This window comes from Agelaius phoeniceus, chromosome 15 (genome assembly GCF_051311805.1).
Source record: "Agelaius phoeniceus isolate bAgePho1 chromosome 15, bAgePho1.hap1, whole genome shotgun sequence".
Lineage (NCBI taxonomy): Eukaryota > Metazoa > Chordata > Aves > Passeriformes > Icteridae > Agelaius > Agelaius phoeniceus.
The window spans coordinates 3,746,418-3,759,110 of NC_135279.1; the positions used below are offsets into that span (position 1 = coordinate 3,746,418).

The window sequence follows — 12,693 nt, forward strand, 5'->3', positions numbered from 1 at the left end:
TGCCCGCCTCCGGACCGCCCCGCGCCCCGGGCGGCAGCCCCCGGCCCGGCCTTCCGCCCCGATACCGGGCGGGTTCCCTCCGGTACCCGGTAATTGCTCCTCCGGTACCGAGATGGCTTCACCCCGCTATTCGACCATCCGGCCCTGAAACCCGGCTGTGCCCCCCTCACCCCGCATCACCCCCGGTACGAAGCGTCCCTCCCAGTATCGCTTGTGCCTCCGGTGCCATGACAGCCACCCCCAGTGCGTGGCCGTGTCTCCCAGTTCCCCACTGCTTGGCCACCCGTTTCTCCAGTACCCAGCAATTCCCCCCACTCCCCGGCCATCCCTCTGGACCTCCTGTACCTGCCTCTTCCTCCCCATCCAGCAATTCCTTCTATAATTTGCTGTCTCCCCACAGGCCCCGTGCTTCTCTGCCACCCTGGGTTGGTGATTCCTCTCCCGTGGCACTGCCAAGCTCTCCAGAGCAGGGGGCTCTAGACTGGGCACCCCTGGGTGTCTCAGGTGCCAGCAGTGCTCCCCAGATCAGGGATCCCTGCTGCACAAAGCCCTTGCCCAGGTTCTCTCACAGGGTGTCCTAAGGATGGGGATGATGAAGAGCCATGAAGCTGCTGGAGCCTGCAGGGCTCACAGAAAAGCCAGGGGGGAGCAGAGAGGTGGAGAGGCTGGAGCAGGGGCTGCAGAGCTCCGGGATGGGGACATGGCCAGGCTGGCCACGTGCTGCTGCATGGGGTGGGGAACAGCAGAAGGAGGGGGTGTGAGAAGAGCAAGAACTTGTCCACAGAGGCTTTAAGAAGCCAAAACTCTGGTTCAGGGATTGGTGCAGAGCATGGTCAAGAGGACTGCAAGATCCCCACTGGCCTGAGGGGCTGGAGCTCATCCTCCCCTTGCTCAGTCCCTGTCCACAGGCTGCTCCCTTGTGTTCCTGGCAGGCAGCTGAGGCCCTTTACTCCCTAAATTTTGTTTTGGGTTTGTGGATGCTCAGAACAGCTCCCAACAAGCCCTGGAGATGCTCTGGGGTTGGTGCTCTCTGAGATGGGCTCCTTGCATTGTAACTTGTCTTTGCCATCTGTTTGGCCATTGGGATGTCTGACCACCCTCTGAACAGGGGTGTCCTGTCTCTCCCTCCTGAAAAGGGGGTGCAAGACAGCTGTGCCTTAATGCCCGAGGAGAGCTCAGCACCACGGCCCCGGGGGAGTTTGCTGCTCCCATTTCCCACCCTGGGGAATCCCTCCTCCACCAGGCATCCCGGCAGGGTCACACTCGGGTCACCCGGGAGCCACCTCCGGTTGTCCCTCCCTGCTCCCGCCGTGCTGCTCGTCACATCACGCAGCAGCCACTGCACCACTCCTTCCTGCAGGGCTGCTGCGGGATGGAGAGGCTGATGAATAAATCAATCCCCCTCGGTGCTGAGGCTGCAAAACTTGGATGCGAGCGCAGGAGCAGCGCCGGGGCTGGCGGCCGGGGTGGCACCGCTTGTGAATTCCCCCCGTGCAGCCGCCGCAGACGGAGCTGCTGCTGCAGCCAAGTGGGCAGCTCTGATTGCCTTCTGCACATGTTTTATTTATCAAAGCGCTCGATATGCAGCTCTCTCCTGCTGTCCCACATTTCCCCCGGATTCTCCCGCCTGGAAACGGGAGCAGGGTTTGGAGAGGAGCCGTGGGGCTCTGCTGGCTCCTCCTGGGCTCGGGGGGCAGTGGCCTCGTCACCTCCCCGCCACACGGCTGTCACCACCTGCCACCGTGCCGAGGACAGAGGTGCCTTGCTGTGAGCAGAAGGACAGTGCTGTGCTGGCCTTTCCCGAGCCCAGGGAACACTTTTAAAGAGCAGCCAGGCTTTTGGTCCTCCTCCTGTGCTTTGCCAAGATGCCAGGCGCTGCAGGAGGATGCTGCCCTGCCTCCGTGCATGGCAGGGGCTGGCTTTGACCTGGTCCTGGCCAAACTGGCTCCTGCTCGCTTTCCTGCATGGCCTCCAGCTGCCTGTGCCCGAGGAGCAGAGGAGGGAGCTGCAGGGTGCGTTTCTGCTGCCTCGCTGCTAATAAATAAACCCCAGTAATGAGTTGGGCTCTGGCGGGCGGGCAGGTAGTGGCAATAATCCCCCAATTAAGTGGATGAGGCAGACAGTTAAGTGCAGAAAACCCACAAATAAACAAGAAGGAGAATAATATAGGAGCAGGGAGGAGCTGGTGTCTGGGTCCCTCAGCCTTTCCCCCGGCAGTGCCAGGAGCACTCTGGGAAGTGTAGTTCTGCCTTCATCCTCTGCCGACATCCTCCTCTGGAGGGACGGAAATCCCGAATTTTCAGCGTTCCTCCGGTTGCACCAAGGCTGGGCACCCCCATGGAACACCAGGACAGTCAGCCCTGGGGATGTGGAACAGCACAGGAGCGTAGCTCTGAGGGGAGCCTGTGTGCACAGAGCATCCCTGCCGAGATGGGAGCCCACGGGAGGAAGCCCTGCCAGGCAGAGAATCCTTGGGGCTGTCTCCATGCCGCCGGTGTGGAAACCGAGGGATGGAGAGGCTGCAGCTGTGGGATGGCTGCTTTGCCTTCTCACCCCTGCCCTGCACGTGTGAGCATCCCTACCCTGGAGCTTCCTCCGGGTGGAAATATCGGCTTGGAGAGCTGGACAGAGGCTGCACTGTGGAGGATGGAGCTGTGCAGGGGCTGTGCTGGATGCTGGCACAGCACAGGCTTCCTCCTGGAGCCCCAGACGGACACAGAAACCTCAGTGAGAGCTGAAGCCTCCCCGGCTCTATCGACCCGGCCGTGGGCTGTGCGTGCCTCGTGCTGGACTCACAGCAATGATCAATACTCGTTTTTCACCTCAGTAATGGGAGCCACCAGCCCTGCCACCAGCCCTGCCACCAGCCCAGAGCTCCCAAGAGGAGATGGCCATGGGTGGGCTGCAGTTGGACCCACTCCTCCTTTGCATCCTTAGGGTGAGAGCCCCGAGAGCTGCGGTGCTGTCACAGCCTGGGGCTTTGTCACCAGGCACTGGTGAGCTGCTGGCTGCCAAGGCCACGGGGACAGTGGACATTGGTCCCCAGCTGGCACTGGGATAGCTGTGATTAGTCATAAACAAACGTTTTGGAGCAAAGGTCCGAGGGCTTGTTTTGTGCTGGGAATTCGCTCCCTGCAGGGACACATTTCACCCCTCATGGCAGCCAGCAGTGCTGCACAGGTGCAGTGCAGGAGGAGATGCTCAGCTCCACAGCTCTGCCTGTGCCACTGCAGGTGCCTGGGAGGATGTTCCCACCGTGTGTGGGTGGAACAGGGAAGCCCATGGTGCCAGGGGCCAGGCTGCAGTGCCAGGGGACACGGGCCCATTCTGCCTGGTGGCAGGGCTGCTGATGGTGGCACCACGGGGGTTTTTCCTGTGCTGGCAGCAGAGGGGGGACTCATGAGAGGCATAATAATAATAATCCCCACGTGAAGTATAAGAAAAGAAGCTATTTCAGTATTGCCTCCTCCGCCTGGTGAGCCCACAGCCAGGCCTCTATCAGCAAAGGGAATGCAGATAAATCAGCCATTCTCCTTAGGAAGATGAGCTTATACCCCTCATGTGGCACCAGACCTTGGTGGGAAAAGGTGCTGGTTCCTGGTGAATGCTGGGGTACAGCTCATCACAGACACAGATACAGCCTGCACACAGCCCCAGACGCTGGGCAGGGAGTGCCTGGCATCAACTGAGCTGCCTGGATCCCTGTGATGAATTTCCCAGAGAGAGCAGCAATTCCTGGAAATGTTCTTCTCTGTGTCTGTGCATGCAGTATCTGGGAGCTGAACTTCCTCAGTGGAGAAGGGGGAAAAAAAAAACCAAAAGGAAATTGAAGAGATTGGGGTTTTGATGCCTTTTGCTTTGAACACAGGGGCTTGCAGAACTGGGTGGTGATGGGTGAGGGGCTGTAGGGTGGAGCATGCACACTTTACACCACGCACATTTGGGAAAGCCAAGCCAGCCTGCATGTGCCCTGTGTCCTGTTTTGGAGGGCAGGAGCTGCCCTTCATGGCAGGCTGCAGAAGATTGATGTGTTTTTGAAGGCAAACCGGAGTTTTTGCCCTGAATCGGTGTGGACGCCTGCTCCGAATGCTAAGCAGCTCCTTGGAAAGCAGTTTCAAAGAACAAAGGGGAGCAGGATGGGGGAGCAGAGCAGTCAGCCCCCTCCTGTGGCCCCTGGAGACTGCACTGTCTCTTCCCAAAAGTCACAACAGATAATCAAACTCATAAGAAAACCCCCCCAAGAAGTCTGGCCCGTGGTTCTGGGGGTCTGGCTGGTGGAATCCCCCCTCAAGAGGTCACAGCCTGTTTTGTGGTGGCCAAGATCCACTCCTGGAGGGTCATTTTGAGGGGGCTGTGGATTTATTTTGCTGCCACTGGTGGCACAGTGCTGGTGGGGCAGGACCTGTCCCAGGGGTGTCACCAGCTGGAGTTGTCCCTCATGGCTGCTCCCCCCAGCCACCCCAAAACTCCCACAGCGTCAGGGCCGTCCCAAGTGCCCTTATTGGGGTGGCACAAGAGCAAATCCTGTGCCCCCGAACTGCCACCCCATGCCCGGGGGGCTGTCAGGGCAGAGGGTTGGGATCTGCACACTCAGCCCCGAAGTGCTCTCTCCACAGATCCTCCCACCTGCCTCTGCCAACTAATGGAGGTGATTTTCACCTCCTTTCATCTGGAAAACCGCCGGTAAAACTCATCTAACAACTTCCCTGGCAGCAGGAGCGTGGAGAGGTTTCTCTCTCGCATTCACAGCAGGCGATTCTCCTCCGTGCTGCTCGGAGATCGCTCTGGCTCGGGATGCAGAGCAGCTCAGGGAACCCCTGTGACCCCGGCCCACACTCAGCGGGGCTCTGGGACGTGCAGAGGGGCAGACATCACCCACCCTGGGCACTGCTTCTCCTCCATCCTCCCCTGTGCCTGCCCTGTGAGAGGTGAGGGGTGATGCAAACATAGCCGGCATCATTGCCAGACAGCAAACATCCCAGGGATGATGTGAAGAAGGGCAAAGAGTTCAGGATAGGGGATCCCCATGGATGCCCCTGTACCGTGCCTGAGCACGACCTCTCCTGGTGGTGGAGATGCCTGTGAGCATCCACTGATGGAGACACCTCTGTCTGGGGGTGGGAGCATCATCACAGTGAGGTGGATGCTGATATGGGATCCTCAGGAGCTGCTGTAATCTCATTCCAGGAGCAAATCACATTCCCAGCAGCCAAGGACATGTTAGGTCTTAATAAAAATGGTAATTCCCAGCAGATTGAGTTGGAAACAGGGAAGGTGGCTGTTGCTTCCCCTTTCAAGCCTTCTCCAGTGCCCATGGGGAGAGTGGTGGTGCTGGAGGAGGCAGAGGGCTGTACTAAGGATGAAGGATTTGGAAAGTAGGTTTCTGCAAAACCCCAACTCCTCACATCCTCTGAGATCCGGCCTCGGGTCCTTGTCTGCCTAATCCCTGCCCTGACGCTCACCCGAGCTGCCCAGCCATGAAAGCCAGAACTGTTTGTTTGCAGTTTCCTAGGAGAGAAATCACGTTAAAAAAAATTAATTACACACCTGAAAACAAAATCTGGCTGCTCAAGTGCACATCAGGGATAAATGGTGTGCTCCAAATGAGACAATTTACAGCTTGGGTAAGTAATGAAGGAACCCAGCCAGGCGTGAAAGCAGAGTGGGAGAGTAACCCTGGGGGAATGTGGGGTTCTTTTCTCCCTGCTCCCCTTGTGCCCCATCCCCTTCATCCCTCTGACCCCCTTTTCATTGCTGCTTGCTGAGAAACCCCCATTTACCCAACTCTGCTGGCTGGAGCAGGTCCTTGTGGCCCCAACCTCGGGAGTTCAGCAGGGATTTTGAGCCCTTTTAGAGCTTGGAGACGGGAACAGCCCCCGAGAAAGGGGCAGAGAATGGAGCAGAAAGATGTTCTGTGCATCCCAGGGAGCCAGGGGCCGGGTGGGACATTTCCCCCGGTGCCATCCCACTGAGCAGAGGTGTCCAGCATGGGGGGGGTCCCTGGCTGCCCCCCGACCCCCCTGGCACCCCCCAGCCCCCGCTGGCCTCTGCAGTGCTCGCTGTGCCGTGCGTGGGCGGGCTGGCAGCGCAGCCGAGGAACGGGCAGCAATCCAGCCTTGCTGGCGAGAAGAAAATCATTTCTTTGCCTTATTTTTCCCTTTACAGTGTCCCAGCCCAGCCTGTGAGTGTGGGGATTTAAAGGGGCTGTGTCCCAGGGCCATCACACCGTGTTGGTGGCAGTGGGGATGGTTGGTGTGGCTGGATCCGAGGTGGAGCTGAGCTCCGTGAGTGGGCTGGTGGCTGTGGGTGCTTCCTGGCTTGCCTGCAGCAAGGAACAACCTATGGGGACTTTTGCTGCCCCGGGGCAAAGTTGAAGCGTGGGCAGCACCCGTGATGGGTGAGGAGATGCCCACTGCCTCTCCCACTGCCCAGGGGGAAGCCTGGAGCACAGCAGCATCCCAGGAACCACAGGAATCGACCCCCTCTCCACCCACGCCCCTCTCTGTCCCCTGTGTGCTGCCCACCAGCTCCAGCAAGGGGCAGGATCCTCCCAAGCTCCCCAGCCTGCCGACAGGTGCGTGGGGATGGGAGCAGCCTCCCTTCTCCCCTCTCTGCTCCACTCCCACCTCTGCTCGGAAACCAGCCAGCTAATGATGTGAGCTGCGGAGCAGATGGGGGACCTGACGCTCCCCTCCCCGGCAGGCAGCGGATTAGGCATGCAAATGGATGTACGGAGACGGAGCCTCCTGGCCTGCATCCTCTCCACCCCCACCGCACGAATGGCGTTTCCATCCGCAGCCCCCAGGCCCCCACTCACAGCACCCCCGGCCTGGCCTGGAGCCACGTGCGGAGGGCAAACATGGCCGGACAGACGGACACGGGGTTGTGTAGGGTCCGTGCAGCCCTGCGGGGTGGCCCCTGCTTGACCTGTGAATGGCGCCTGTCCCCGTGCGATAGCGGCGGTGCAAGAGCTGCATCAGCTGCATCGCTGCCTCCGCGCCTCCTTGCGCTCCTCTCGCAGCCCCAGCGGCGCTGCCGTGCCCCGTTTGGGGCGAGATGCTGGGCAGGGAGCTGGGAGCAGCGCTGGGACAGTGCCCCAGCTGTGCTGACTGCGGGGATGAAGTCCCAGCCGCAGGGATGCTCTGGGGTGCTCTGGGATGCCGGCAAAGCTGCTCCTGCCCCGGGCAGCACCAAGAGGCGTCAGTTTAGCTCCTGTAATGCCCGTGACCACTTCTCAGCCTAAAAAATGCTGTGAAATGTGAGCTGGCAGAAGCAGGACAGTCTGGCTCGGTCCTACTTCACCTTCAAAACCTGTGCAGAGCTGGAAAGCGCAGGAAGGTTTGGGGCTTCGTGATGCCCAACACAACCACGTGCCCTGGGGGGACTGAAGCAGCTCCAGTGGAGACCAGTTCAGCTGGGAGTGGGAGCAGAAAGGACAGCCCTGTTCAGCCCAGCCCTGCAGCTGTAAAACCAGCTCCAAGAGGACACAAAAACTGCCCTTCCCAACATGGGGATGAGACTGTCTGCACCTGCAGCATCACTGCCTCAGACCCTCTGTGCTACTGCAGCAATGCTGTTATCTCTAATGCCTGGGAGCGGGAAGGAGATTAATATTCATCACAAGGGAGTGGAGCATATGGAATATGAATAATGCTAATTGTGTCTGTATAGATTTAGTGTAAGAAGCTTCCATGCATTAAGGAGGGAGGGAATTAGTTCTCTGAACCGTTTCAGACTCGTTTCTGGCAAAGGAGTGCCTGCCTGCCTGCCTGCAGGTTGGGAGACAGGGGTGGGTGAGGATAAAACTTGAGTCCTGTGCCTGAGTGTGGGAGAGGCTCGGGGTGCAGGGGAGCCTGTGCCTCCCAAACACCAGAGTGATGGGGCAAACTCAGTCACTGCAGATGCCAAGGAGGAAAATGTACCCCTGTGAGCCCCACAGCCCCATAGCCATGGGCTGCTGCAGCCAGAGGCACCTCCAGGTGCCAGTGCTGGAGGTGACTCTAAGCCTGCTGTGCCTGGGCTGCTTTTCCATGAGTGTGGCCCCACTGGGCTTGGGTCCCTGGGCCAAGAGTAGTGCAGGGCTGGCACTACTCCTGCCCCAGGTGAGTTTATCTGCCCCCAGGTGCATGGCAGGCAGGGAGCTGGCAGAAGGCAGTGCCCTGTGCACTGGGAGTTGGACTGGGAACGAGGTGCTGGGGGCAAGAAAACTTCATGCCTTAAACATTCACCCCATTTGCCTTCTGGGGACGAGGGCTGGTGCCCCGATTTAATCGAATCAGCTCATGGCTTTAATGAGGTGAGGAGGAGAAGGCTCATTTGCTCAGCCAGGCAGGGAGAGCAGGCTGGGCACTGCAGGTCCAGGGCTATGCAGAGCCCCCCCCAGGCTCTGGTGGGTGTGTTCCCTCCTCATGTGGCATGGGCTGACTCGTGGCAGCGTCACCTTGGCCATGGGGGCTGGTAGGAACAGCAGCATTGGGCTCCCCTCCCTGCAGCTGAGCTTCCCCTGTGCCCTAGCACTGCAGAGGGGTTCAGGCTGGACACCCCTCCTCTGCTGTGCTCCCCAGAGATGCTCCTGTGGCAGCAGAGAGCTCAGGAAGGGTTGGGGTCGTCCCTTTCCTGCAGACTGGAGCTGGTCAGGGAGATTTGGCAGCCTCGGGAGAGGATGGAAAACACCTGGGGTCCAGCTGCTCCCTGAGATCCCTTCTGGCATCCCTGCAGCTGCCGTGGGAGGATGCTCCAGGCCTTTCCCCACGCTCTGCAGGGCCAGCAGCTGCAATTGTCTCAGGCTTGACCATTGCCCTCTTCCTCCTCTCTCCTCCCATCCCCGAGAACGTGATTCCTCTTCCTGCACTTTGATCTCTCCAATTTTTAGCTCGTTCTGGCTGCTTTATAGGCACTAATCCCTCTGCAGGCACTGGGGAGAATCCACCTACACTCCATGCAGTCTTAAGTCTTATTGTGTAAACAAAATCTCAAACACGAAATCCCTAATCCTTAATGGTTGGAGCCTCGGATACCTGTTCCCCCGTGTCCTGCCCGATGGAGAATGGAAGAGGGGGAAGGTCTCTGCCATGTTTGCTCCCATCCTCACCCTCAGCACAGATTAAACATCTGTACATGCTTTTAACCTTGTTTTTTATTTCCTTTCTTCCTCCCTGTTCACACTGGTGAGCCACCCTGGCCCCCTCCCTGCTCCACTGCATTTGCTCAGCTTAGGGGATCAAACTGGGTGACATTTGGAGTTGGGATATTTAAAATGCAAATTTCCCCTGCACAGATGAGTGGAATTTGCTCCCTCTTATGAAGGGAATGTCTGGGGAGAGCCGAGCACTCCGGCCATCCTGCTCTGAATGAGAAATGCAGCCAGGGGAATCCCTGCCTCCCCCCAGCCTGGCACCTGTGTGCAAGCACTGGTGCAATACCCACCCTCATGGCCACAGAGAGAGAGAGATTTCCCCCAAACACAGTGAGAGGTAGGAGCTGCAGGGCCAGCAGAGAAACCTGTGGTGTTTCTGGATTACAGCCAGGGAGGGGGAGATCTCGGTGGCCACTGGTGTAATCCCAGAATTGATGTTTTTTCCCTCTGCACCCGGGGTGCTGCTGATGTATTTGTCTCTCCCTCCCAGCTCGGAAATTAAAGCTTTCACCACTTTTCTTGCTGCAGAGGAACAAATGTGCGTCTGAGAGGGAGATTTACACTTTGCTTTCCTTTCTGGAAATGGAGCGTGATTTTCCAGTGACTGCAGATGCTGGGCCTGTCCTGACGCCTTGAGAGGAGCTGCTGGGTGGGGAGAAGGAGCCCCCAGCCATCCACCCTCCCTGCCTGCCTGCTGCAGCAAACCAGGTGGGTTTACACCCCAGAGGGTCTGGATGAGAGGGCTGCAGTCCTGTGTTTCCCCCTGTGCACCCACAGAACTCCCTGTGCCCCCCTCGTTCCTCCCCCTTCCCGGTGCAGCTCCAGGCTGGGCTGATTCACCTCCTGGCATGGCTGCACTCAGAACCTGCTCAACCCCCACGGAGGGAGAAGCGCAGCATCTCTAGGGAAAAACACTCCATTTGCTGCCAACCCCATCCAGGATGAGACTGCAGGCACCAGACTGCACACGGGGGGCACGGGGCTGTGGAAATTACAGCAGGAGAGGAGCAACCCCGGGTTGGGAAACCCTGGGAGGGCTGGGGGGAGCTCACCTGGAGCCATTCATGTGCATCAGCTTCATCCCTGCCTGCCCACAGTCCCCCACTCACGCAGCAACAACTTAAAGCAAAGGGAAAAACCATAAAGCAGGAGAAGTTCAGGCAGCTCTTTGGGCTGGTCCTGGGCTCCTGCAGTGACTGGGGGCTCCCCACAAACCGTGATGCACCGAGGAATATCTGGAACGTCATAAATATACCCTGGGAATGAAGGAAAAAGGATTTGAATTTCAACTTTGATGCATAATGTGCTTTCTCTAAAAAAAAAACCAAACAAAAACCAGCCTTCTTGGCAGGGACCAGACAACTTCACACTAAATCTCCTGCAGGAGCATGTTGCCAGTTGCAGAGATAAAACCTCAATGAAACACAATTAGTTTCCACTTGGATTAGCCGAACCCTGGTCTCTCCTCCCACCCAGACACCCCGGCAGCGGGATGGGCTCGGTGGCAGCCCCTGTGTCCCCAGCCCTGCCCCGGGGGAGGATAACTCTCTTTTCAGGGCTAAGGGGAGCTGACAAGTCATGAATACACGAGAGCCGAGCGCTGCGGGGCAGCTCCTGTGTCTCACCGAGGACAGCGGCTCATCACGGCTGGTTTGCTGCGGTTCTCTGAGGTTTGCTGCGGAGCCCGGGGCAGGGTCTCCATTTTATCCCCTGTGGTCCGGCCAGCTTGGGGCTGGGGCATGGCCCTGCTGCCTCCTTACCCAGCTCGGTCCCGAAGGAGGGAGGAGCACACAGAGGGGACATGCTGGTGGCAAAGGTTGCTGAGGGATTTTTTTTCTTTAGGCAGGAATGTCTCGAATAGTGTATTTATTTTTTTCCCTAAGGTCTATAAGCTGGGAGGTTCTCTACTCTTGGAGCTTTAGGTTTAAGCATCACTCACGGTGGCAGTGTCTCACCCCTGTTTGCTCCTGACTCCTCGGTGTCACTCTGAGCCCAGACATGTGTCAGGCTCACTTGTGCTGCAGGCACATTTTTGGAGCAGGCTCACGCCTTCAGGCTGGGTCACAGCGCCCCAGTGCCAGGCTGGCAGGAACAGATCATGGGGGAGGAAGGAAAAACAGCCTGGAGCCATCCGTGGGATGGGAGCACTCCCCAGGCCCTGCAGGTTCTGCCCGGAGCCATTCCTGGGGTGGGAGCACTCCCCAGGCCCTGCAGGTTCTGCCCGGAGCCATCCCTGGGACAGGAGCACTCCCCAGGCCCTGCAGGTTCTGCCCGGAGCCATCCCTGGGACGGGAGCACTCCCCAGGCCCTGTGGGTTCTGCCCGGAGCCATCCCTGGGACGGGAGCACTCCCCAGGCCCTGCAGGTTCTGCCCGGAGCCATTTCTGGGATGGGAGCACTCCCCAGGCCCTGCAGGTTCTGCCCGGAGCCATCCCTGGGATGGGAGCACTCCCCAGGCCCTGCAGGTTCTGTCTGGAGCCATTCCTGGGATGGGAGCACTCCCCAGGCCCTGCAGGTTCTGTCTGGAGCCATTCCTGGGATGGGAGCACTCCCCAGGCCCTGCAGGTTCTGCCCGGAGCCATCCCTGGGGTGGGAGCACTCCCCAGGCCCTGCAGGTTCTGTCTGGAGCCATTCCTGGGATGGGAGCACTCCCCAGGCCCTGCAGGTTTTGCCCTGCTGGAGGCAGCTGACAGAGGCACCAAGAGTTGCTGGCAGGGCTCTGAGGGGAAATCAGCCTGTTAATTAAGAGCTTAATTACCCAATAACGAACGGTGGTGGCCTTAGCTCAGCCTCGAAGCAGGCCAAGCGAGTGAAGTGCCCTCTGGGAGGGTCAGAGGAGGTGAGGCGAGGGCAGGCTTTGCCTTCTGCAAAATTTGGGAATATTTGCAAGATCTGTGCATGGAGAGAACAGAATCCTGCAGCCCCCTCAGTATCTCTGTCCCTGCCATCTCCAAGGTGCCATGGGAGGACAGGGGTGGGGGTCACTTGTCCCTCCAGCAGTACAAAGTACCCCAGGCAAGGGGGGCACTGCGGGGCGGCCATTCCTGCTGGAGGAGGAGGAGGAGGAGGGAGGGGAGCTTGTGAGCTGCAAAGGGAGAAGAATTTCCTTGGCTTGGTGTGTTTTGCTGCAGAAAGGCGGTTTCAGCTCCAAGGGTAAGGGAAATGAAACAGAAAAATGCTTCCTATTAAGCAAAAGGGATGGAGAGCCGTGCATAGCAGAGCTGTCTGCAGGGGCTGCTCGCTCCCACAGGGGGCTGGGCTGGGCAGAGGGACACAGGGACAGCCACGTCCACCCCCGAGGGTGGCAGGCAGTGCCTGGGAGAGGGCAGCTGGGTGCTCCCCACACAGATCCCTGTGGTTCCCTGGGCAGGTCCCGTGGGAGATGGGGATGCCTCAGCCCAAGGTGTGGGCTGAGATGGGTCTAAGGAGCTGCTGGAGGGTGTCTGGCTGATGCCTGCAGCCTGTCCTGAAGGTCTCCTGACTGCTGGGACATGGGCAGTGCCAGCACATCCTCCTGCCCTGCCTGCAACCTCGTGGATCCAGAGAACAGCCCCAGCA

The 12,693-nt window shown here is 59.0% G+C and overlaps 1 long non-coding RNA gene across 2 annotated transcripts in view; it reads left to right on the forward strand.

The window, feature by feature from the left end:
• Window positions 1-5,408: 5,408 nt before the first annotated feature.
• The window catches only part of LOC143695271 (uncharacterized), a 39,194-nt gene continuing 31,909 nt past the window's right edge, over window positions 5,409-12,693 (forward strand). The window contains exons 1-2 of one of the 2 annotated variants that reach the window (XR_013184372.1): window positions 5,409-5,624; window positions 9,665-9,844. This is a non-coding gene — a long non-coding RNA (uncharacterized LOC143695271). Of the gene's footprint in view, window positions 5,625-9,323; window positions 9,474-9,664; window positions 9,845-12,693 lie in introns of those variants that run through there. The other variant, XR_013184373.1, reaches the window with a different exon arrangement.